The following is a 27550-nucleotide window of genomic DNA, read 5'->3' on the forward strand; positions in this document are numbered from 1 at the left end:
TTTTTTTTGAGACAGTCTCATTCTGTTGCCCAGGCTGGAGTGCAGTGGTGTGATCTCAGCTCACTGCAACCTCCGCCTCCCACGTTCAACCAATTATCCTGCCTTAGCCTCCTGAGTAGTTGGGACTACAGATGTGCACCACCATGTCTGGCTAATATTTTCGTATTTTTTGTAGAGACAGGGTCTTGCCACGTTGCCCAGACTGGTCTCGAACTCCTGGCCTCAAGTGATTCAACTGCCTCAGCCTCCCAAAGTGTTGGGATTACAGGCATGAACCACTGTGCCTGGCTCGTAAAGGATTTTTAATGTTAAACTTGGCACTCATTAGCAGTTCATTCTAAATTGTGATAGAAAATTAATGGAGCAGTTTGCATATCTAACCCCTACCCAGAAAGGTTGTTGAGCTCAGCTTGGGACAGAGTTGTATTTGTCAGGATCACATTAGTAAATCCATTTATGGCTTTTGCCTTCTTCACCTGGTGGTGCGTGTGGAGCTTTTCCTTGTCAGCAGTGTATAGACCTCGTCAGTGTTTGGAATTGCTGCATGAGATGTCAGAACTCAGATCTACTTAACCCTGTGCTCAGAAGCCCAAGTGCAATTGCAGTGAATGTTCTTACACAGGTGCCTTTGGGTCTATGTGTGAGCCTTTCTGTAAGACAGATAGCTAGAAAGAAGTAAGATAGGGACACATTCTCCTCTACATTTAAGGATAGAGCTGCAAAGAAATTTTATTTTTATTCAGAAGCTTTACTGTTAAGACTAATATTATTTTTAGTTTGAAATTATTTCATATATATTCAGGTAAAACAAAAAATGTTATTGTTGGTTAGAACCAAGAATTTAAGTGTAAATGAAGAGATACATGAGGACAAGATAAGAGTTAAATGAAAAGTCTGTAAGATCAAATTTGAATTGGAAGTTTATTTGAAATTCATGATTTTTTAAAAATATGTGTACCTATCATCCCCAGTCTTTAAAAAAAATCCAAGAAACAATTGCATTTCCATCACGCAGGCACCCCATGCACCTGCGCCTGACTCCAGGTGTGGGTGAGATGAGCCTGGAACCTGTTATCTGTTGTATCAGAAAGCAAAGGAGCCATCCAAGAAATGTGGTGGGCACCATCCCTAACAAACTCTGAGGCCAGAAGAAGGGGTTCCCACTGGCTAAAAGTGAGACACGCTGAACATTAAAAGAATATGACTGATACAAACCCACTGTGGTGGGCAGAATGATGCCCCCCTGAAATATCCACGTCTTAATCCCCAGAACCTATAAACATGTTCTATGACAAGGGGGCGTTAGGGGTGTAGGTGGCATCACAGCAGCTAAGGTGCTGAGTTTAAGATAGAGAGATTATCCTGGATTATCTAGGTGGGCCCTCGTGTTACCCCTAGTGGGGCGGAGAGTTGGTGTCAGAGCCATGCAACATGAGAGTGAGTCAACCAGCCACTGCTGGCCTTTTGAGGAAGGAGGAAGGGGCCATGGACTGAGGAATGTGGGCAGCCCGTAGAATCTGGAAAAGGCAAAGAAATGGCCTGTCTCTTACGGCGTCCATGTAAGACCGCAGCCCCACTGACACTCTGACCTTAGCCCAGGGAGGCCCATTTCAGACTTCTGACCTGCAGATCTATAAGAGTCAATTTCTGCTTGATTTCAGCCCCAAGTTTATGGTAATTTATTATGACTGCAATAACAAACCAAGATACTCATGTTAGCCACAGGCGATCCCAAACAAGACAGAAGAGAACACCTCATTGATCACCACCAGCAGTAGAACCATGGCACCTACCTGTCTCTCAATAGTGGCAATTGAAAAGGTAAAGAATTAAGCGTTCATCCTGCCTTTGCTGTGAAAACTGCTTCTTAGGGTATTCAGAACCTAGTTGATGGTTGGGGTGGTGGGACAGGAATTTTTTTTTTTTTTTTTTTTTTTGTGACAGGCTCTTGCTCTGTTACCCAGGCTGGAGTACAGTAGTGGTGTGACCACAGTTCACTTCAGGCTCAACCTCTTGGGCTCAACTGATCCTCCTACCTCAGCCTCCCAAGTAGCTGGGACTATGGGCACACGCTACCCTGCCTGGTTAAATTTTTTTTTTTTTTTTTGTATTTTTTTGGTAGAGATGGGGTTTTGCCATGTTGCCAAGGCTGGTTGAGAATTCCTGGGCTCAATGATCTGCTCACCTCAGCCTCTCAAAGAGTTGGGATTGCAGGCTTGAGCCACTGTGCCCAACCAGTCAATGAGGGGACTTCTTTTTTTATTTTTTATTTTTTTTTGAGACGGAGTCTCACTCAGCCTCCAGGCTGGAGTGCAGTGGCACAGTCTTGGCTCACTGCAAGCTCCGCCTCCCGGGTTCACGCCATTCTCCTGCTTCAGCCTCCCAAGTAGCTGGGACTACAGGCGCCCACCACCATGCCCAGCTAATTTTTTTGCATTTTTAGTAGAGACGGGGTTTCACCATGTTCGCCAGGGTGGTCTCGATCTCCTGACCGTCTCGTGATCCGCCTGCCTCAGCCTCCCGAAGTGCTGGGATTGCAGGCGTGAGCCACTGCGCCTGGCCCATATTGCAATTCTTAATGAAAATATTGATTAGGCAAAGATCATCAGTGTATGATGTCACTAAATGAAAGACTGGTGGGGAATTTCAGATGGAGAGATCAGACTATCACCAACTGAATTTTCTATGTAATTTTTGCATCACTAGGATGAAATAACTGTGTACCCCATATTGTGAGGCGATATAAAGTACCAAAAGCATCTTAAAAGTATTCTTGCCCCCAAATGGTGGGCAAAAATGATATGATCTTAAATAGCATCTTAAAAGTATTCTTGCCCCCAAATGATATGATCGAGTCTTTTGAGGTAACTTTCAGTTTATAGGAAATATGGAGAGAGAGGAACAATGAAAGACCTTATAAGGAAGCAACAGACAGAAAGGGCATCCCCCGTGATGGCTTCCTCGGCTTCCTCAGGGGTGTCACTGCAGATAAAGGTGAGGGGTGGGGACAGTCAGGTGCCCTTGATGAGAAGAGATTTAAGAGATGGCGCTATCAGATGAATGTGTGGATCTTGGTTAGATCCGGATTGAAACCCACCAGCTATACAAAAGACACCTGAGTCATGGAAATGTGGTTAGAGACTGAGCACTGGATCTTCAGGAATTATTATTTCCAAGGGGGAGTTGGGAAGTAATAATAGACTGTGTTTATGTGAGAAAAATTTCTGTAATTTTTAGAAATGCAAGCTGAAATAGGCTAAAACGACATGTGGTCTTAGATTTGTTATTGATTGATTGATTGATTGATTGAGATGGAGTTTTGCTCATGTCGCCCAGGCTGGAGTGCAATGGTGCAATCTTGGCTCACTGCAACCTCCACCTCCCGGGTTCAAGCAATTCTCCTGCCTCAGCCTCCCAACTAGCTGGGATTATAGGCGACTGCCACCATGCCCAGCTAATTTTTTGTATTTAGTAAAGGCGAGGTTTCACCATGTTGGCCAGGATAGCCTTGAACTCCTGACCTCAGGTGATCCTCAGACGAGCCATTGTGACTGGCTGAGATTTGTTTTAAAATGCTTTAAAAAATGGAGGTGGGATAAGTTGGGTGGAATGGCTCATGCCTGTAATTCCAGCACTTTGGGTGGCCGAGGCAGGTGGATCAGTTGAACCAGGAGTTCAAGACCAGCTTGGGCAACACACCAAAACCTCATCTCTACAAAAATTAGTTGGGCATGGTGGCACACACCTGTCATCCTAGCTACTTGGGAGGCTGAGGTGGGAGGATCACTTGAGCCCAGGAAAGTGAGGCTGAAGTGAGCTGAGATTGCACTACTACACTCTAATTTGAGCAACAGAGTGCAACTCTGTCTCAAAAAAAGAAAAGAAAAAGAAAAAAAATGGAGGGTGGGGTAGGGAAAAGTAGCAGATTACAATCTTGGTAACTTCCAGTGAGGTGCTGAGTGATGGGTCTAGGTGTTCACTATATTATATCCTTTTGCATGTTTGAAAACTTTTGCAATAATTTTTCAAAACAGTAGAGAAGATGGCTAGGTGTGAAGATCACAACTGTGTCCCTGCAGGGCCGATGGAAGCCTCAGTTTTCCCAATGTCATGTGTAATAGCACTGGTGACTTAAGATGTACTGTATAGTTTCTGTGATAGCATTATACACAGATGCAAAATGTACCACATCTCAAACAACTTAGATTGACAGGAGGATGTTGTGTTTTTTGGAAACTGCATTAGATGACTCCAAAAGAGGCTCTGTGACACTGATTACAAAGATACGAGTAGAGTTTTAAGAGGCTCATTTGCAAACTAAGAGTCCTGACTGATCCAACCGGAGTGGACAGATTTACAACTTCTTGACCTGAAGGCTTGCCATAGAAGGATGATGAAAAAAATGCAAGAAGGCTATTGAAAGGAGAAAGCACAGTAAGAGATCATCCTTCAGAAAACGATTATCTATTTACTTCCTGAGTATAAAAGACTTCACTGACTTCATTCAGATCATGGGTGTCTGTTAAATCACAGCTCTGATGTTTAACTTTAGCAGAAAAAAAAAATAACCCATGCTCTTTAAGATAATCTACCCTCTAAGCATACTATCCATGCCTAAGGAAACCTTGCAATGTAAGTCTCTTATTAAAATTATGTTACAGCTTTCTATTTTTAAATTACTTGAATATTAATTTGTGAAAACATTTTAAAATAATCATTTTAAAATAAGTGTTTCATGGCCGGTGCAGTGGCTCATCATGCCTGTAATCCCAGCACTTTGGGAGGCCGAGGCGGGTGGATCCCCTGAGGTCAGGAGTTCGAGACCAGCCTGGCCAACATGGTGAATCCCCGTCTCTACTAAAAATACAAAAATTAGTCAGGCGTGGTGGTGGGCACCTGTAATCCTAGCTACTCAGGAGGCTGAGGCAGGAGAATCACTTGAACCCAGGTGGCAGAGGTTGCAGTGAGCCGAGATTGTGCCACTGCATTCCAGTCTGGGCGACAGAGCAATACCCTGTCTCAAAAAAAAAAAAAAAAAAAAAAAAAAGACTGTGTTGCTGTAAATGAGGTCTCGCTAAATAATTACCAACAAGACCAGTGTGAAGAAAAACAAAAGTTTATTAAGAGAAAAATTAACAAAACAATCAGAGTAAATTGAGAGCTGTAACATATTTCTACACAGGAAACCTCGACATCGCGAAGTTGTCAGGTCTCCACAAATTAATCTGTAAATCCAAGACCAAAATTCAAATGAGAGTCATTCCAAATGAGAATTTTAAAGAAACTCACAAGCCAGTGCTCACTCATCTGAAGAAAAAAAATGGGCAAAAATAACCAATACAATTTTGGAAAAGTAAAACAATGGAGACCTGCTCTAATATAAAACATTCCTCTAGCAATTAAAAAGGTATAAATATTCATGCATAGATGTGTACACATCTCAGTTTGGTTTATGTAAAATACAGGTGGCATTTTGAGTCTAGGAGGAAGAGTGCTGTGTGGTAGCTGTCTATCAAATAAAACCATAATTCCTCCATGTTATACACAAAAATAAATTCCAGGGTATTTAATGAGATAATAAAGAAGCTAAAAATACAAAAAGGGAATATATTCTTACTACTATTTAGTACAGATACGCTGGGCTTTCTTAAGCAAACCCCAACCTGGAAACCACAAAGGAGGAGATGAATGGATGCGAGGACATGAGTGAAAAGTTGGCATGTGACAGAGATCTCAGAGTCCAAATTAAAAGACAACCGGAAAACTTACATCGCATGACCTTCTGTGGAGCATGTTTTAGTTGGTAAGTCTGTCTGCTTAGATAGCGTGTGCTTACTAAAATTCCTGACTGGCTCTTGTCCTAGGGAAGAGAGTGGGTAGGAGGCCTGGATTGTGTTTGGGTGTCCAGGAAGTAAGGCAATTTGTATCAAGTGAGTCGCCTGTTTGCTAGTGGTAATTTCATCTGTCAGTCATTGGGAAGGAAGAGTTCGCTTTAAAAATGCCGCAGAAAGATGGACGTTAATTTCATGGGTGGTAATTTAGGAATTCTTCTCACATGACTGTAAAAATAAGTCAGTCCAAAAGTGGAGGCTATTTGTGGCCTGGCATTTTTCTGTGTACTTCTTCTTCTTCTTCTTTTTTTCTTAGTTACTGTCATCCATTGTCTGTTCCATTAGATTATTTAGGGCAGGCTAACAGGACTTACACGATCCTTCCCGAGAGGTCCCCTTGGTTTCTGTCACTTCAGCCTTACCCGCGATCCCTTAGATTCAGTCGTTGAGCTGTAGTGAACTGGGTTCTGTGGCACCCTGCAGTTGCCCCTGTGGAGGCCGACTCGTCACACTGTGTTGGGACTGCCTGTGTCCTCTGCTGTCATCGCCTCTGGACATGGGCTCCTTGAAGGCCGGGGATGAGTGGGGTTCACTGTGTATTCTGAGGATCAGACTCAGTGCCTGGCTCAGGGTAAGGATGCAGCACCCATCTTCTGAATGAGCGAATGGGTGAATGAATGAACAGATGAGTTGTCTTTTCCTTTTCCTCCCAGTGAGTCTATGTATTTAATAGCCTATATTAGACATAGCTAATATACCAAGTATTTGACCCTTTTTTTTTTTTTTTGAGACGGAGTCTTGCTCTGTCCCCCAGGCTGGAGTGCAGTGGCGCCATCTCAGCTCACTGCAAGCTCCGCCTCCTGGGTTCACACCATTCTCCTGCCTCAGCCTCGTGAGTAGCTGGGACTACAGGCACCCGTCACCTCGCCCGGCTAGTTTTTTGAATTTTTTAGTAGAGACGGAGTTTCGCTGTGTTAGCCAGGATAGTCTCGATCTCCTGACCTCGTGATCCGCCCGTCTTGGCCTCCCAAAGTCCTGGGATTACAGGCTTGAGCCACCGCGTCCGCTGTATTTGACTCTTTAGAGACAGCTGTGGCAAAGATTTGATTCTTCACATGATACGAGATAAGAAATTCTTGAATTCATTTGAATGTCCAAAAATATTGTATAGGTTATAATATCATATTTCAACTCCAAATTTGGACAGATTTGGCATTATAGATTTTATAAACTATGAAAAATAGTTTTCTCTAAACAATGCTACGGCAGCTTATGTGACATAAATACTAGAGAAAAACGAATGATTTATTAATGAGTAAGGAAATATACAAATATGAAACTAGAGTCAACGGGGGCAGAAGTAGGGAGGCGGGAGTAAATGCCTAAAATCTTTGGGAGTACTTTTTCTGGAAGATTTTGATTTGTTTTGAAAAGTGGCTTTGAAAGCTCAGCTTATAGCCATGTGGTAGTTCCGCCATTATCTGCGGTTTTGCATTTCGCAGTTTCAGTTGTCCGGAGTCAGTTGAGGCCTGAAAATATTACATGGAAAATTCCAGAAATAGATAATTGATAAATTTTAACTTGCATGCCATTTTGACTAGAAAGATGAAATCTTGCACCATTCTGTCCGTTCTGTCCGTGGTTCCTTTGTTCAAGGAATCCTCAGTGTATATGCTACTGCCCTGCGAGTCCCTTAGTACCTGGCTTAGGCATCAGATCCTTTGTAACCCTTATTTTATTGAATGGTGGCCCCAAAGCACGTGAATAGCGATGCTAGCAGTTCAGATATGCCAAAGGGAAGCTGCAAAGTGCTGCCTCCGTGAAAAGGTGAACGTTCTCAACGTAAAAGAACAGAATAAATCATATGCGGAGGTTTCTAAGAAGTAAGAATGAATCTTCTATCCAAGAAACTGTGAACAGTATATTGTTAGAATTGTTCTGTTTTATTAGCAGTTATTGTTGATCCCTTACTGTGCCTAACTGATAAATTTAACTTTATCATAGATGTGTATGTATAGGAAAATGGTGGATATAGGATTCAGTGCTATCTGTGGGTTCAGGCATCCACTGGCCTTGTATTTCCGTTTTTAGTCAAGATGATTTGAGAAACTTAGATACCGAGAAACTCTGTGCCTGGTCACTTGAATGGAAAGGCCGTCTTGTTAATGAAAACATGGCTTAAGCTGTTGTAACCAAGAGATCCCAAAATGAGATGGCCCCCAAGCCCAGGCCACACCACAGACCAATTACATTAGACTCTCCCTGGAGAGGGCCAGACACCAAGATTTTTAGAATTCTTCCTACGTCATCCTAAAGTCTAGGTAAAGTTGAGAAGTACTGGCCTGGAGTTATTCAGAAGTGACTAGGGAGGGTAATTCAGAAGTGACTGAGTTTTGCAGCCCACAGCCATCTCTCATCCTGGGCTTGTAGAACAGCTCTGCCTGCCTCCCTATAGGGCTTTCACCACTCGGCCAAGCCTTATGTTATGGGTGTTTCCCACCCAGGAGGAAGTGGAGTACACAAGTTCCTTTTAAGGAGGTGAAGTGGAAGTAGCATATTTCACTCACATTCCATTGGCAGGTGCTAGTACAGGTGACTATGTAACTGTACATTCCATTGGCAGGTGCTAGGACACGTGACTGTGTAACTGCACATTCCATTGGTGGGTGCAAGGACACGTGACTGTATAACTGCACATTCCATTGGCGGGTGCTAGGACACGTGACTGTGTAACTGCACATTCCATTGGCGGGTGCTAGGACACGTGACTGTGTAACGGCAGATTCCATTGGCGGGTGCTAGGACAGGTGACTATGTATCTGCAGTGGAGGTTGAGAAATGTGATGTGAATCTGGTTGGCCATCTGCCCTGCTAATTTTTGAGGTGGGAAGGCTTCTGTTATAGGTAGAAGAGTGTAATGGTTACCATACTATCCATTAATTAAAACTATTATTGATTACCAATTATCAACTCTAAAGCTGAACAGAGTTCAACTGACCTCACATATATAATTATGTCATATGAGATAATTATACACATACACACACAGGCAAGCTATGAGCTAGATGCAAAGACTTGGGAGAGGCTTTGGTTTAATTACAAAGTTTTAAAGTTTTACTAAGCTTTTAGTTCTATTAATCATGAAGTTGTTGCTCTTTGTTTCACTGTTATTTATGAGCTGTTTAGGAGTGGAAACCCTGCTGCGGTTTACTTTTTCATTTGTTTGGCCTCCCTTGGTGCAAGCTGTTTAAAGAGGCAGAAAAGCAATTTTAGCCAAAATGTATTCCAGTGATGTCAATTGAAATCCTGGGTCATCACATAAAGGTTATAGCAACTTTAAGGGTGTAGAATCTGGAAAAAGTTAATGTTAAATAGGAATGTCATTTTTGGTAGGGCAACACATTTTCTAGAGCCCCCTTTTAATTATTTTGCTATATACACTCTTAATTGTAGAAACCATTCTTGAAGAGTTGGGGAAGGCTCAGTGGTGTTGGTGGGTACAGATTTAGTATATATGAGTTAGTCTTACTCATCTTTCTATATTCTTGTGGCCAGAATACTTCCAGACCCATAACAGATCCTTAGCAAATATTAACTGACAAGAATATGCTTATATCATTGTGTAGTTTATTTGGAAAAATGATACTCTTTCACTCCTTGTGGACATTTCACAGTGACATGTTGAGTCCTTTGGTATTTAACAGTGTTGAAGATGGGGGATTGAGTACTAGAATGATTGCTGACGTCTCTTCAAGGGCCCTGGGAGACAGAGACTTCTATCATTAACAGTTAGGAAGAATGAATAAGACCTGCTGTGCAATAACACAAGACAGTGGCTATGGTCAATAGTAACTTAATTGTACATTTTAAATAACTTAAAGAGTATAATTGGATAGTTTGTAACTCAGAGGATATCAGGAGAACCCACTCCGGATGTTTAACGTGGGTTCTTTTCTATTTCCTAAGTGTCTCGGCTGGGTTGAGAAATAAAGGGAAAGAGCACAAGAGAGAGAAATTTAAAGCTGGGTGTCTGGGGGAGACATCACATGTCGGCAGGATCCGTGATGTTCCCTGAGCCGTAAAACCAGCAAGTTTTTATTAGCGGTTTTCAAAAGGGGAGGGAGTGCATGAATAGGGTGTGGGTCACAGAGATCACATACTTCACAAGGTAATAAAATATCACAAAGCAAATGGAGGCAGGGCGAGATCACAGGACCCTCGGATGAGGTGAAATTAAAATTGCTAATGAAGTTTTGGGCACGCATTGTCATTGGTAACATCTTATCAGGAAACAAAGGGTTTGAGAGCAGACAACCTGTCTGATCACAATTTATTAGGTGAGAATTTTCCTCCACCTGATAAGCCTGGGAGCGCTACAGGAGACCAGGGCTTATTTCATCACTTCGGCTGCGACCATAAAAGACGGCTGAGAGGGCCGTTCATAGGCCTACCTTCAGGGCGCATTTTCTTAGGGATGTTCCTTGCTGAGAAAAAGAGTTCAGCGATATTTCTCCTATTTGCTTATGAAAGAGGAGAAATATAGCTCTGTTCCGCCTGGCTCACCGGTGGCCAGTTCAGAGTTATGTCTCTTGTTCCCTGAACATTGCTGTTATCCTGTTCTTTTTTTAAGATGCCCAGATTTCATATTGTTCAAACACACATGCTCTACAAACAATTTGTGCAGTTGATACAATCACAGGGTCCTGAGGTGACATTCATCCTCCTCAGCTTACGAACAAGATGACAGGATTAAGAGATTAAAGTAAAGACAGGCATAGGAAATCACAGGGATATGCAATGGGGAAGTGATAACTGTCCCTGAAATCTTCACAATTTATGTTCAGAGATTACAGTAAAGACAGATGTAAGAAATTATAAAAAGTATTAATTTGGGAAACTAGTAAATGTCCATGAAATCTTCACAATGTATGTTCTTCTGCCGCGGCTTCATCCGGTCCCTCCGTTCAGGGTCCCTGACTTCCCGCAACAGAGAAGTGCTCGAGGGGTTGGATACCCCATTCTTCATGACGTGCTTATTTCACACCGCATGTCTATCTCAAGACGTCTCATGTCCCCGTAAATATATCTACCTCCTGTGTACCCACAAAAGTTACAAAATAAATAAAGAAAATAAAAATCATGACTGTCCATTGTGGGAAATGATACAGCAGTGATGTACAGCAAGCAGTAGGAACAGAAGTGGGAGGGCTCACCTCTGCAGAGTTGGGGAGGGCTGCATAGTGTTGGTGACCCCTGAACTGGGTCATGGAGTATAGTAGGAGATTTTCATGTGAATAGGAAAGGGCATTAGAGGGAATGGTATGTACAGCGTGATGGAGCTGTGGAAGAGCCTGTGTCTTTCATGAAAGGTGAAAAAATCAAGTGTGGCTGCAGTGTAAGAAAGACAACTCCTTGAAAATGCTCCCTGTAGTACAGTAAGGGGTTTGGACATTGGGCAAAGCGAGAGGCCCTTGCAATGTGTTTTAATTTTTTTTTGAGACAGAGTCTCACTCACGCTGGAGTGCAATGGTGTGATCTCGGCTCACTGCAGCCTCCACCTCCTGTGTTCAAGCAATTCTTCTGCTTCAGCCTCCCGAGTAGGTGGGATTACAGGTGCCTGACACCATGCCTGGCTAATTTTTGTATTTTTAGTAGAGACGAGGTTTCACCACGTTGGCCAGGCTGGTCTGGAACTCCTGACCTCAGGTGATCCCCCTGCCTCGGCCTCCCAAAGTGCTAGGATTACAGGTGTCAGCAGCCCTTGCAGTCTTTTAAATGAGATGATTACATGGTCCAATTTATATTTTAGAAAAATTAACTCTTGGAAACGAGGCTACATCCTCCCTGCATAAGGCTCCCTGACCCCAGTCTCTGTCCTCTAATAACACCATAGCCATAAAACATAGTCTCTTCATTATTCCTGATTTAAAGGATTTTGATGAAAAGGCAAATGAATTCTGAAATGATTCTCATAATTTATTTTTATTTTTTATTTTTTGAGGCAGAGTCTTGCTCTGTCACCCAGGCTGGAGTGCAGTGGCGCAATCTTGGCTCACTGCAGCCTCTGCCTCCCAGGCTTAAGCAATCCTCCTACCTCAGCCTCCCAAGTAGCTGGGACCACAGACACACACCACCATGCCTGGGTAATTTTTTTATAGTTGTGGTAGAGATGGGTGATATGGTTTGGCTGTGTCCCCACCCACATCTCATCTTGAACTGCACTCCCATAATGCCCACCTGTTGTGGGAGGGACCTAGTGGGAAATAATTGAATCACAGGGGCGGTTTCTCCCACACTGTTCTTGTGGCAGCGAGTAAGTCTCACAAGATCTGATGGTTTGAAAAGGGGAAACTCGTTTTGCTTGGTTCTCGTTCTCTCTCTTGCCGGCTGCTATGTAAGACGTGCCCTTTAAACTTCCACCATGATTGTGAGGCCTCCCCAGCCACGTGGAACTATAAGTCCAGTTAAACCCTTTTTCCTGGATAAATTACCCAGTCTTGGGTATGTCTTTGTCAGCAGTGTGAAAACGGACCAATACAATGAGGTTTCACCATGTTGCCCAGGCTATTCTCAAACTCCTGAGCTCAAGCGATCCACCTGCCTCAGCCTCTCAAAGTGCTGGGATTACGGGTGTGAGCCACTGTGCCCTGCTTGTTGTAACTAATTTAAAGGGATAGTTTCGAGTATAAAAGTTCAGTTTCTTTGATTAGATAAGCTGAGGACCCCATAACTTTATTTATCCTTCAGCTGGTGTCTGTTTGGGGATGATTTTTGTATCTGATGACTGTGGGCCAGTGAAAATCAAGTATATTTAATGTAACCTTAATATCTAGTTATATTGCAAAGAAAAAGGCATTAAAACAGAATGTGGATTATCAAAATATTGTAGGAAAAGCACAAAATAAATTTGTAGTTAGCTTACTTGGGTTGTTATCTGAATGTAGATTATCCTGTGCTGAATTGTTTAATACTATGCAAATTATATGAGACTTTCCTGTAAGAGACAGAAGAAACTGAGGAAACTCAAAGAGTTGACATTAAACTATTTAAGATTCTTTTACAGACTACTTCAGAATCCTGATGGAGTTTGGTGGTCTTAAATCTAGTGGTCAAGTTTTTATTGTGACTTTGGATAACAGAGCTCTATTCTGTGTGCTTGATGAGTGGTTTGTGGAAAATAGTAACTACATATAAGAAAAGTAGTTTCATTTTGGGGGAATAGAATCTTGATATGACTGTGTGGTCATTAAAAAAATCTGTCTTTTGGTTTTCTTGATGGTCAGTAATGGCAACAATTCTCATTTGTGTGCTGCTTATAGTTTATTAATTTTTTTTTTTTGAGACAAAGTCTATCTCTGTCACCCAGGCTGGAGTACAGTGGTGAGATCATAGCTCACTGCAGCCTCAAATCCCTGGGCTCAAGTAATTTTCCTACCTCAGCCTCCTGCGTAACTGAGACTACAGGTTCATGCCACCATCTTGGCTAGCTTTTTAATTTTTTTTGTAGAGAGGGGTTCTTGCTATGTTGCCCAGGCAGTTCTCGAACTCCTGGCCTGAGGCGATGCTTCTGCCTCAGCTCCCTGAAGAGCTGAGATTATAGAACCACCAAGCCCACTCACTGCTTATAGTTTAGAAAGCACTCTCTTACAGACTTGTTCAACCTTTACAACTACCTTATTATGTACTACTAGTTTTTCTAGGCAATATGTTACCTATTAATTACAATATTTGCTTAAATGCATTTTATTTTGGACATTAGAATAAAACAAACCTCAGATAGAATATGTACGCTCTTAATAATGTGAGGTTATCTAGCTATGTCCTAAAGATTGTAGTTTACAAGGTGTTGACGTACAACCTAGCCCACCTATTCTTGGCCCATAGGGAGCAGATACCTGGTGACTGGTCTTTCAACCACTTTCGTAGTAGAAAAAAACCAAAATTATAATACAATATTTATTATACTTACCATGCATTTATGTAGCAGTACCCCAGTAGGCCATGACAAATAGGGCTGGTATATTTCCAGCCAGTTGGTATTAAATTAACACAAGTCATTATGCCTCCAAGCGGTATACAGTGTATAATGTACATAACTCTTATTTTGGTGAGAAGTGTAAAAGTAATAACCCTGGACTCTGGAGGCCAGAATTTGATGCTTTAAAACTTTGTATAATGAAAATTTTAAACATACACAGAAGGAGAGAATAGGAGTATGAAATTGATATAGCCATTACTCGGCTTTCTCAGTTACTAATACTGTATTAGTCTGTTCTCAAACTAATAAAGACATACCTGAGACTGGATAATTTATAAAGGAAAAAGGTTTGATGGACTCACAGTTCCACGTGGCTGGGGAGGCCTCACAATCATGGTGGAAGGTGAAGGAGGAGCAAAGACATGTCTTACATGGCAGCAGGCAAGAGAGTGTGTGCAGGGGAATTCCCCTTTATAAAACCATCAGATCTCGTGAGACTTACTAACTTTCAGGAAAACAGCATGGGAATGATCTGCCTCAGTGATTCAGTGACCTCCCACTGGGTCCCTCCCATAACATGTGGGAATTATGGGAACTATAATTCAAGATGAGATTTGGATGGGGACACAGCCAAAGCAGATCAAATACGTAGCTAATTTTGTTTCATCTATACCTCCTATTTCCCTGAGATTATTTTGAAATATGTCTAGAGATCATACATCTATAATTTCATCTTTAAATATTTCTATATGCATTCCTGAAAGATAAGAACTCTTTCAGAATACAAAAGTGAAAGTGGAATACAATGCCAATGCAAAAAAAAAAAAAAAAAAGCTCCCTTAATATTATCAAATAGGCAATGCATATTCTCATTTCTCTATTTTTTTGAAAGAATATTTTTTTACTTGAATTGAGTTTTTAAATAAGGTCCATACGTTATGCTGGATTATTATTTCTTTTGAGTCTGTTTTGACATATACATTCCTCTGCTATCATTATTTTCTCTTGAGACTTTTTGTTAAAGATATCAGGTCATTTTGTTGTGTAGTTTCCCCACACAGGGTTTTACTTACTACCTCCCAATGGTGTAATTAAAACAAACAGGCTGGGCGCGGTGGCTCACGCCTGTAATCCCAGCATTTTGGAAGGCCGAGGTGGGTGGATCATGAGGTCAAGAGATGGAAACTATCCTGGCCAACATGTTGAAACCTCATCTCTACTGAAAATACAAAAAATTAGCTGGGCATGGTGGCAGGCGCCTGTAGTCCCAGCTACTCAGGAGGCTGAGGCAGGAGAATCACTTGAACCCAGGAAGCAGAGGTTGCAGTGAGCTGAGATTGCACCACTGCACTCCAGCCTGGTGACAGAGCGAGACTCTGTCTCAAAACAAAAAAACAAAAAACAAACAAACAAATAGCATTATTGAGGTGTAATTAACCTAAGATAAACAACGTATTACAAGTGCACAGTTTCCTGAGTATGTCTACATTGGCAAAACCATTACCAAAATTTAGATAATGAATGTCTCAATTGTCTTACCAACTGGGCGTTCTACAATTCAGTTTGATTTTGACACCACATTACGTTAGCAGAAACCCCTCCCCACTGCTAGGTTAAGGGCTCATTCCCACAAGACTGCCCCAATTCAGATGCCAGCTAGGAATGGGGTTCCCAGTCTCCCATACTTCTGCCTGGCTGACCACAAATTCACGGGCTCCCATGACCATCCTTGCCGGTGTGCTATGTCACTAGAACGACTCACCGAACTCAGGAAAATGCTATCCTTGTGATTATTTTATTATGAAAGATGCAACTCAGGAACAGCAAAATGGAAGAGGTACATGGTGCAGGGTCTTGCAGGGAGGGGTAGAGAGCAGAGCTTCTGTGCCCTCTCTGAGTGCACCACCTTCCCATCTCATGATGTGTTCACCCGAAAGCTCTCCAAACTCTTCAAGAGTTTTTAAGCAAAGTAGGCTTGATTGCAGAAAGTTTTGGGTGTTGGTGACAGAACTCAATCCCCAGCCTCCCTGAGGTCAGGGGATGAGGGTGAAAGTCTTAACCCTCTAGTCACACTTTTTGCTTCCTCTGGCAACAAGCCCCCATATTGAGCTATCTAGAAGCCCACCAAGAGTCAGCTCATTAGCATAAACTCAGGTATGGTTGAAAAGGGCTCCTTAGGAATAAAAGACACTCCTATCAGGAAATTTCAAGTGTTTTTGGAGCTCTGTGTCAGGAACCAGAGACAAAGACTGAGTATGTTTTTTATTATAGCACATGCACCATCCTTAAAAGTTTGCTTCTGCCTCTTTGTAATCAAACGTTGTGTATTTTTGGGGGGGTCTGGCTGCTTTAAATCCGCACAGTTGTTCTGAGATACATCTGTGTTTTTAAATGTATTCATAGTTCATTCCTCTTATTGCTGAGTACTGTTTCATTATAGTGATACCCGTATTTACTTACCCATTGTGGCCACTGTGTTGCTTCCAGCTTTTGACCATCACAGATAAAGCTGCTGAGAATATCCATGTACAAATCTTTGTATGGATATATGCTTTCATTTCTCTCAGGTAAAATACCTAAAAATGGAATGGATTTATCATATGGTAGGTGTAGTTTAACTTTACTTTCTAAGAAGCTGCCAAAATGTTTTCCAAAGTCTGTGCTTGGTTGGACATTTCCACTAGCAGTGTGTGAGAATTCAGTTACTCCACATCCCCCCCAACATTTGGTCCTTTGTAACTATAGCCACTCTAGTAGGTATGTAGTGGAATCTTCTTGTGATTTTAATTTGCTGTTTCCTAGTAATTAATGATGCTAAACAACTTTTCATGTGCTTATTTGCCACCCACATTATCTTCTTTGAAGTGTCTGTTCAAATCATTTGCCCATTTTTTATTAGGTTATTTTCTTATTCTTGAGCTATAAAGGGTCTTTATTTATGTTGGGTGCAGATCTTCAGGTAGATGACTTGCCAGTGTTTTTTCTCAGCATGTGGCTTGTCTTTTTATCCTCGTAAGTGTCTTCAGAAGCAGCAGTTTTTAATTTTGACGAAATTAATTTATCAGTTTTTCTCTTATTGTTTATGTTTTTGCTCACATGTCTAAAGTCTTTGCTTGAACTAGTCACAAAGTTTTTTTTATATTTTCTTTGAGAACTTTTATAGTTTTAGGCTTTATATTTAGATCTATGGTCCATCTCGAATTACTTTTTAGAAACAATAATTGCAGCTTTAATTTTAGATTTAAGGGGTACATGTGCAGGTTTGTTATGTGGGCATATTGTGTGATGATGAGATTTGGGGTATGATTGATGCCATTGCCTAGGTAGTGAGCATAGTACCCAATAGTGTTTCAACCCTTGCTCCCTTCCCTCCCTCCCCCCTTTCATCCCTGGTGTCCAAATCCAACAGCACATCTGTGAGTACCCAGCGTTTAGCTCCCACTTATAAGTAAGAACATGTGGTATTCGGTTTTGTGTTCCTGTGTTAATTTGCTTAGGATAATCACTTCCTGCTGCATTCATGTTGCTGCAAAGGACATGATTTCATTCTTTTTTATGACAATACAGTATTCCATGGTGTATATGTACCATATTTTCTTTATCCAGTCCACCATTGATGGGCACCTAGGTTGATTCCTTGTCTTTGTTATTAATGGAGAGTGCTGTGATGAACATATGAGTGTATGTGTTTTTTTTTTTTCTTTTGGTGGAACGATTTATTTTCTTTTGGAAAGAAAATAAGTATATTCAGTAATAGGATTGCTGGGTTGAATGGTGATTTTTTGTTAAGTTCTTTGGGAAATCTCCCAACAGCTTTTCACAGTGGCTGAACTAATTTACATTCCCACCAGCAGTGTATAGGCGTTTGCTTTTCTCCAAAGCCTTGCCAGCATCTGTTTCTTTCTTTCTTTTTTTTTCTTTTCTTTTCTTTTTTTTTTTTTTTTAATAATAGCCATTTGACTGGAGTGAGATGGTATCTCATTGTGGTTTTGATTTACACTTCTCTGTTGATTAGTGATATTGAGCATTTTTTCATACATTTGTTGGTTGCTTGTATGTCTTCTTTTGAGAAGTGTCTGTTCGTGTCTTTTGTCCATTTTTTTAATGGAATTATTTGTTTTTTTGTTGTTAAGTTCCTTATAGAATCTGGATATTAGACCTTTGCCAGATGCATAGTTTGTGAATGTTTTCTCCCATTTTGTAGGGTGTCTATTTACTGTATTGATAGTTTCTCTTGCTGTGCAAAAGCACTTTAGTTTAATTGGGTCTCACTTGTCAATTTTGGTTTTCTTTGCAGTTGCTTTTGAGGACTTTTTCTGCATTTTTTGAGGACTCTTTTGTATATACTAAAAGGTGGGGATCCAGTTTCAATCTTCTGCATATTAGCTAGCCAGCTATCCCAGCACCATTTATTGAATAGGGAGTCCTTTCCCTGTTGCTTATTTTGGTTGACTTTGTCAAAGATCAGACAGCTGAAGCTGTGTGTGGTTTTATTTTTGGGTTCTCTCTTCTATTCTACTGGTCTATGAGTCTGTTTCTGTATCAGCACTATGCTGTTTTGGTTACTGTAACCTTATAGTATAGTTTGAAGTTGGGTAATATGATCCTCTAGCTTTGTTCTTTTTGCTTGGGATGACTTTGGCTATTTGGGCTCTTTTTTTCCCCCATATTTTAGAATATTTTTTACTCATCCTGTGAAAAATGACATTGGTAGTTTGATAGCAATAGCACTGAATCTGTAGCTTGTTTTGGGCAGCATGGCTATTTTTACAATATTGATTCTTCCAATCTGTGAGCATGGAATGTTCTTCCATTTGTTTGTATCATCTATGATTTCTTTCATCAGTGTTTTGATGTTCTACTGATAGAAAAAAGTCATGGAGGTGGGACTCCTCAGTAACTCATTCTGCAAAGCCAGCATTACCCTGATACCAAAACCTAGCAAAGACACAGAAAAAAAAGAAAACTACAGGCCAACATCCCTGATGAACACAGAGGCAAAAATCCTCAACAAAATACTAGCAAACCAAATCCAGCAGCACATCAAAAAGGTTAATTCTCCATGATCAGGTAGGCTTCATTCCTGGGATGCAAGGTTGGTTCAACATATGCAAACCAATAAATGTGATTTACCACATAAAAAATTAAAAACTGGCTAGGCGTGGTGGCTCATGCCTGTAATCCCAGCACTTTGGGAGGCAGAGGCAGGCGGATCACGAGGTCAGGAGATCGAGACCATCCCGGCTAACACAGTGAAACCCCATCTCTACTAAAAATACAAAAAATTAGCCGGGTGTGGTGGCAGGTGCCTGTAGTCCCAGGAGGCTGAGGCAGGAGAATGGCGTGAACCTGGGAGGCGGAGCTTGCAAGTGAGCCAAGATTGCGCCACTGCACTCCAGCCTGGGCAACAGAGCGAAACTCCATATCAAAAAAAAAAAAAAAAAAAAAATTAAAAACAAAACCATATGATCATCTCAACAGATGTGGAAAAAGCTCTCAATAAAATCCAGTACACTTCACATTAAAAACCCTGGACAAACTAGGCATCAAAGGGACATACCTCAAAATAATAACAGCTCTCTATGACAAACCTAAATACAATATCGTATTGAATGAGCAAAAGCTGGAAGCATTCCCCTTGAGAACTGGAACAGATAAGGATTCTCACTCTCTCCACTCTTATTCAGCATAGTACTGGAGCAATCAGGCAAGAGAAAAAATAGAAGGTATCCAAATAGGAAAAGAAGGAGTCAAACTGTCTCTTTGCTGATGATATGATTCTATACCGAGAAAACCCTGAAGACTCTGCCAAAGACTCCTGGAACTGATAAATGACTTCAGTAAAGTTTCAGGATACAAAATCAATATACAGAAATCAGTGGCATTTCTATACACCAATAACGTTCAAGCTGAGAGCCAAATTAAAATGCAGTCCCATTTACAGTAGCTGCACACACACAAAATATTTAGGAATACATCAAATTACTTTTTGTATGTAGCATTAGACAACCAGTCACATTCTTTGAGCTAAAAATAAAAACACGCAAGATATTAAAAATACAAATAGGAACTGAATATCACAGTGAAGAAAATTACAAGTAGAGCATAAGGGAATAGTCAAGAATTGTAGGAAAAAATAAAAATATAAGCACAGACTAGATTTCTCATGGTTAAGAAATTAGACTTTTTAAATAAATAAAAAATTGCCGGGCATGGTGGCTTGCACCAATAATTCAGCCACTTGGCAGGCTGAGGTGGGAGGATCTTTTGAGGCCAAGAATTTAAGACCAGTCTGGGCAACACAGTGAGACTCTGTCTCCAAAAACAAGTAATTACTGGGTGTGGTGGTGTGCACTTGTAGTTTCTGCTACTCAGGAGGCTGAGGTGGGAGGATGGCTTGAGCTCAGGAGTTTGAGGCTGCAGTGAGCTATGATCACACCACTGCCCTCCAGCCTGGATGACAGAGCAAGACCCCCTTTGTATGTATGTATGTACATGTAATATACACATATAATATATATGTATATTTTTGCATATGTATATGTGTACATATACATGTATGTGTGTATTTATAAGTATAAAATGTTCTACTTCAAGGAAGATGATTACATGAAGGTGTATAAGAACCACCACCACCAACCACCCTCTACAGGAAGGGAAGAGTAAAAATCATATCATGGTAGGAATTGTATGGAAAAACTGGAAACTCAGAATGGAATGGGTAGTAAATTGCTAAATTTGGTGACTGTTTTAGAATGCTTCTGGAACACTTCTTCAAGAGTATTCATGGGGAAAAATGAGAGTCATGGTAGGTGAAAAGCCAATGGTCATACATGAAATGTTAGGTGAATCAAATAAATGAGGTCTTTTAATTTACTAAAGAAAAGGACTGCCATTCTTCAAAAAGAAGTAATGGGATCTATGAATAGCGTTTAGACTCCATTGAACTATTCTGCTTCAATCAAGGAAATGTTTGACAATATGAAAAGTGAGAGATGCAGAACATTTTAATCTCTCGTTTTTACTTTTATATTACATGCATTTTAAACATCTGTTTGAAAATGTTATCAATAAATTAGCAATTTCAAAACAATTTAAAACTATCGTTTGATTTATTCCCTCAGAACTTTGAGACAGGAGAGTACTATGAGTGACTTCTCATAGCTAGGTGTCATTAAATGCAGGGGCCAGCAACTGGCTAATCTATGTACTGTTACAATTAGTGATAGACCATCCCTGGCAGAGTCTTAGCATGTCTTGTAACTTGTTTGAAAAATAAGCCCTTTCTCTTCATTCATATCTTTATTGAGTCTCATAATTTACTTGATACTTACCATGGCTCAAGTGCTGAACTTATTTTTATATTCACAGAGTTTAACTAATCATGGCACTTGATTCATGGTACTCTCTCATTATTAATTTATGCATGGCCTTCTTTATTTTGTAGTCATTGAATCATTCATTAATTCATTTTAAATAAATATTATAAGCACTTATAGTACCAGCATGAGAACAAGGATACTGAGAATAATTTCTTTCTACTGTGAGTTCCTTCCCCATTCCGTCTCCTGGCCCTGTGTTTCCCTTCCTCCTTCTCCCTGTAGGCAGCCACTCATGAACTGCACATTACGCACTTCCCTGCCTTTCAGAAATGTATGGTTTTATTACATACATGTATTTCTATAGATTATATTTTTAGTTTTGGATTTATAATTAGGGTCTCATGCTCCATGTCTGAAAGTTGTGGGACAATATCAAATGTTCTAACATACAAGTAAGTGAAATATCAGAAAGAGAAGAGAAAGAGCTGACTAAAAACATATGCAAAGAGAAAATGGCTGAGAATTTTCCAAAATCAGTGAAAGATGGAAAACTGGGAGGGGTAGGAGAAAGGGTGGGGAAGGAAGAAATTTGTTAAAGGATATAAAATTACAGCTAGATAAGAGAAATACATTCTAGTGTTCTGTAGCCCTGTAGTTAACAGTAATACATAATTTCAAATAGTTGGAAGGAGGACATTGAATGTTCCCATCACAAAGAAATGATAAATGTTTGAGATAATGGGTATGCTAATTACCCTGATCTGATCACTATGCATTGTATGTATCAAAACATCACAGTGCACCCCATGAATATGTACAATTATTATGTGTCAGTTAACAAAGCTAAAATAATGTTCAGAGAACCCCAGGCAGGGTAAAGGTAGGGAGAGAAAGCATACCTCTAGATGCATTATAGTTAAAAACCAACAATAAAGAGAAAATCTTTTTTTTTTTTTTTTTGAGACAGAGTCTTGCTCTGTTGCCCAGGCTGGAGTGCAGTGGCACGATCTCGGTTCACTGCAAGCTCCGCCTCCCGGGTTCACGCCATTTTCCTGCCTCGGCCTCCCGAGTACCTGGGACTACAGGCGCCCGCCACCACGCCTGGCTAACTTTTTTATTTTTAGTAGAGACAGAGTTTCACTGTGTTAGCCAGGATGGTCTCGATCTCCTGACCTCATGATCCGCCCGCCTTGGCCTCCCAAAGTGCTGGGATTACAGGTGTGAACCACCGCGCCCAGCCGAAAAATTCTTAAAGAAGCTAGATAAAGAAAGGCAGCCAGATTAAAACAAAATGTATGTATAGAGGAACAAACATAAAAATTATAGCACAGTTCTTATATAACCTATGCACGCAGAAGACAGTGGAGTGACATCGAGTGCTGAGAGAAAACAAACCTGCCGACCTAGGATCCTATACCCAATAAAAATATCTTTCAAAACTAAAGGCAAAAATAAAGACTTTTTAGAAAAACAAGAGCTGGGAAAATTCATTGCTAGTTAGCCTGCACTACAAAAGATGTTGGAGGAAGTGTGTTGGGCAGAAGGTGTATGGTACCAGGTGACATTTGGATATACACAAAGAAATATAGAGCACCCGCAATAATATAAAAGCCATTGAATGTAAAGACATTGCCTATCTAAAGCCAAAATAGTAACAATATATTGTGAGGTTGAGAACACGTAGGAATAAAGTGTATGACAATAACAGCACAATCACAGAGAGGACATGGAAATGTAAAATTTTATTTAGAGGTAGATTATGGTAAGTAAAGATGTGTATTGTAAACCCTAGAGCAACCCCTAAGGAAAAAAAGAAAGAAAAGAGTTAAAACAATCAATAGGGGAGATAAAAATGGAATCATAAGAAGAAGGCAAGAAAAGAGGAAAAGGGAACAAAGTACAGACAAAAGCAGGTTCAGTGTTATTAAGATGGCAGTTCTGGTCCTGGCATGGTGGCTCACGCCTGTAATCCCAGCACTTTGGGAGTCTAAGCGGGGAGGATCACTTGAGCCCAGGAGTTCAAGACCAGTCTGGGCAACATGCTGAGACCCTGTCTCTACAAAAAAAATTATAAATTAGCTGGGCACAGTGGCATGCACCTGTGTTCCCTACTACTTGGGAGTCTGAGGTGGGAGAATTGCTTGAGCCCAGTTGGCCAAGGCTGCAGTGAGCCATGATCTCATCACTATACTCCAACCTGGGCAACAGAGACCCAAAAACAAAAAGATGGCAATTCTTCCCATATTGATCTATAGATTCACTGCAGTCCTGTTTGAAATCCAACCAGAATAGGCAACACAATTTTGAAAAAAGAACAAAGAGAACTTAGACTGGTTTGACCACTTCCTGTAGAGCTGTCGTCATCAACATGGTGCTACACTGGCATAAAGAACATAGATAATGGGCCAGGCGTGGTGGCTCACGCCTGTAATCCCAGCACTTTGGGAGGCTGAGATGGGCGGATCACGAGGTCAGGAGATTGAGACCATCCTGGCTAACACAGTGAAACCCCATCTCTACTAAAAATACAAAAAATTAGCCGGGTGTAGTGGTGGGTACCTGTAGTCCCAGGAGGCTGAGGCAGGAGAATGGCGTGAACCTGGGAGGCGGAGCTTACAGTGAGCTGAGATCGCGCCACTGCACTCCAGCCTGGGTGACAGAGTGAGACTCCATCTCAAAAAAAAAAAAAAAAAAAAAAGAAAAAAGAACATAGATAATGGAGCAGAATATGGAAGGGAGAAATCTTCACATTTGCAGTAATTGATTTTTGAAAAAAATGCCAAGACAATTCAGTGGGGGAAATGATAGGAATTAAAAAAAAAAAAATGATGCTAGAAAAATTGGATATTCATGGCCGGGCGCGGTGGCTCAAGCCTGTAATCCCAGCACTTTGGGAGGCCGAGACGGGCGGATCACAAGGTCAGGAGATCGAGACCATCCTGGCTAACCCGGTGAAACCCCGTATCTACTAAAAAATACAAAAACAAAAAAAACTAGCCGGGCGAGGTGGCGGGCGCTTGTAGTCCCAGCTACTCGGGAGGCTGAGGCAGGAGAATGGCGTAAACCCGGGAGGCGGAGCTTGCAGTGAGCTGAGATCCGGCCACTGCACTCCAGCCTGGGCGACAAAGCAAGACTCCGTCTCAAAAAAAAAAAAAAAAAGAAAGAAAGAAAAATTGGATATTCATATGCAAAACCAAAGACAAAAACAAACCAAAAACCCTTAGATATTTACCTCCCACCATACTCCCAGAATAACTCCAAATTGATCATAAATCTGCATTTATGAGCTAAAACTCTAACACTTCTAGAAGAAAGCATAAGAAAAAGTCTTTGTGACCTTGGGTTAGGCAAAGAATTCTTCGCTATGACACCGTTAAGCACGATCCTTAAAAGAAAAATATCGATAAATTGGGTTTAATCAAAAATTTAAAGCTTATCCTTTAAAGACACCACGAAGCAAGTGCAAAGACGAATTATAGACTCTGAGAAAATATTTGAAAATCACATCTATGATAAATAAGTGGTATCCATAACATATAAAGAACTCTAAATTGAATATTAAGATACCAGTCCTCCTCAAAATGGACAAAATATTTGAATAGCCAGCTCACTAAGAAGATACATGAATAGCTGATAAGCACATGTGAAAATGCTTGTCATTACTCATTAGGGAAATGCAAATCAAAACCACAGTGCAACGCTACTTCACACCCACTAAAATGGCTAAAAGAAAAAACTCAGAAAATAAGTATGTTCAAGGAGAAACAGGAATTCTGTGTGGCTGATGGGACTCTGAAAGGTATAGCCACAATAGAAGGTGGTTTGGCAGTGTTTTAAAAAGTCGTACTAAAACATATTTACCATATGATCTAGCTAATTCACTTACATGTATCTACCTAACAGAAGTATGCAGATTGTTAAACACTTCAATTAAAAGAGATCATCAGGTAGGGTGAAAAAGCAAGATCCAGCTATACAGTCAGCTGTCCATATCTGTAGGTTACAGTCAGCTGTCTGTATCTGCAGGTTTTTTTTTTTTTTTTTTTTTTTGAGATGGAGTCTTGCTCTGTCACCCAGGCTGCAGTGCAGTGGCACGATCTTGGCTCACTGAAACCTCTGCCTTCCAGGATCAAATGATTCTCCTGCCTCAGCCTCCTGAGTAGCTGGGATTACAGGTGACCGCCACCACAGCTAATTTTTGTATTTGTAGTAGAGACAGGGTTTCCCCATGTTGTCCAGGCTGGTCTTGAACGTCTGACCTCAGGTGACCCACCTGCCTCGGCCTTCCAAAGTGCTGGGATTACAGGTGTGAGCCACCGTGCCTGGCCATATCTGCAGGTTGCATCTGGGTATCCAACCAACTGCAGATCAAAATATTTGGAAAGAAAGAAACAATGAGAAATAACAATACAACAACAAAAATACAAATAAAAACCAATACAGTATAGCAACTATTTACATAGCATTTACATTACATTAGGTCTTATAAGTAACCTAGAAATGATTTAAACTATTCAGGAGGATGTGCGTAAGTGCTCTGTAGATACCACACCATTTTATATAAGGGACTTGAGCATCCTAGGATTTTGGGATCTGAGGTGGGTCCTGGAACTCATGGCTTGTATACCAAGGGATGACTATCTGTTGTGAACTAGAAACTTATTTTAAACGTGAAGATGTAAATCCTTAAAGGTAAAAAGATAGACAAAGATAATACTGTATAAGCACTAACCAAAAGAAAGCTGGAATGACTTGATTAATATCTGATGAAATAGACTTAACAAAGATTATAAACAGGCATTAAAAAGCTACATTTCATAATGACCATGTGGTCGTTTCATCACGGTAGCACAACATTGTTCTTAAATTTTCATGTACTTAACAACAGAGCAGTAAAATATATAACAAAAACAGAATTGAAAAGAGAAATAGATTTACAATTATAGTTGACGGTTTCAACACTCTTCTCTCAGTAATTTATAGAAAAAATAGACAGAAAATCATTAAGGATATAGAAAAATCTAAGCAACACTATCAACCAGCTTGACCCAGTTGACGTTTATGAATCAGTCTATCCAACAGCAGCATGCACATGCCCTTTAAGTATACATGAACCTCTCAAAACAGTAGATCATATTCTAGGCAATAAAACACCTATCAACAAATCGTAAAAGAACTGAGTTATTCAAAGTATGTTTTCTGATCATCAGAGAATTAAAATAAAATTTAATAACAGAAGGATAACTAGAAATCTCCAAGTATGTGGAAATGAAGGAACACATTTCTAAATTATGAATAGATCAAGGAAGAAATCTCAAGGGAAATGAAAAGAGAATCAGAATAGAATGAAAATGAAAATAGAATGTATCAATATCTGTGAGATGCAGTTAAATCAATGCCTAGAGGGAATTTTATAATTTTAAATGTTTACATTAGAAATAATTTAAATCCATTGATCCAGTTTCTTAAGTTAGAAAAGAAGCAATGATGGCAATACAATGTGTGTGTAAGGATAGACATACAGATCAATGCAACAGGATGGCCCAGAGATAGACCTGCACATACTTAGTGTTGAACCAACAAAGGTGCCAAGAAAAAGAATAGAGAAAAAGAAAGAAGGAAGTCTTTTCAACAAGTAACACCCAAATAATGAAATATTATACGGAAAAAAAAAAACACTTTGATTTCTACCTTGTACTCTATACAAAAATTAATCTGAAATGGATATTAGACCATATTTGTGTTCACAGAAAATCTAAAAACTTTAAAATTTATAAAGGAAAATATAGCTTACAGTCTTCATGACTTTGAGGCATAAAAGACTTCTTAGCACAGACTGTCCATCATAGAAATGTCAATAAATTGGAACTCATCAACTAAGCACCTCTACTCTGAGAAGGACTCCTTGAAGAAAATGAAGAGCTAAGGTGCTGCTAACTGGGAGAAAATCTTAGCATCACATAAATCTGACATAGGACTTATTTCTGGACTAAGTAAAGAAGTTGTACAACTGAATAATAAGACAACTCAATTAAAAGATAGACAAAAGATTTGTCTACACACCTCTAAAAGGAAGAGAGGAGAATTCCAATAATCATGTACTAACATGCTCAACGTCATTATTCATTAGGGAAATGCAAATTAAAATACAAAGTACAATAAGATACTACTACACACCCAACAGGGTGGCTACAATTTAGAAAGACTTACAACCCAAGTGTTGACAAGGATGTGGAACAACTGGAACTATCATACATTGTTGGTGGGATTGTAAAATGGTACAACCAGTTTGTAATATAGTTAATCAGTTTTTCATAATGTTAAATATGATTTTCCATATGACCAACAATTTCACTTCCTGGTGTTTACCTGTGAAAAATGAAAACGCATGCCCATAAAAAGACTTATACATAGATATT

General features: G+C 40.3%; 1 protein-coding gene and 1 long non-coding RNA gene across 4 annotated transcripts in view; both read left to right on the top strand.

Annotated features, from left to right (window-relative positions):
- Positions 1-27550, top strand: part of GRK3 (G protein-coupled receptor kinase 3) — a 173596-nt gene that overhangs the window by 13144 nt on the left and 132902 nt on the right. The window lies entirely within an intron of this gene.
- Positions 177-16581, top strand: LOC117096107. The gene is made up of 3 exons (XR_004442351.1): positions 177-1674; positions 8153-8157; positions 15098-16581. It is a non-coding gene; the product is annotated as an uncharacterized LOC117096107 (long non-coding RNA).

This window comes from Trachypithecus francoisi, unplaced genomic scaffold (genome assembly GCF_009764315.1).
Source record: "Trachypithecus francoisi isolate TF-2019V2 unplaced genomic scaffold, Tfra_2.0 Lachesis_group14, whole genome shotgun sequence".
NCBI classification, from domain to species: Eukaryota; Metazoa; Chordata; class Mammalia; order Primates; family Cercopithecidae; genus Trachypithecus; species Trachypithecus francoisi.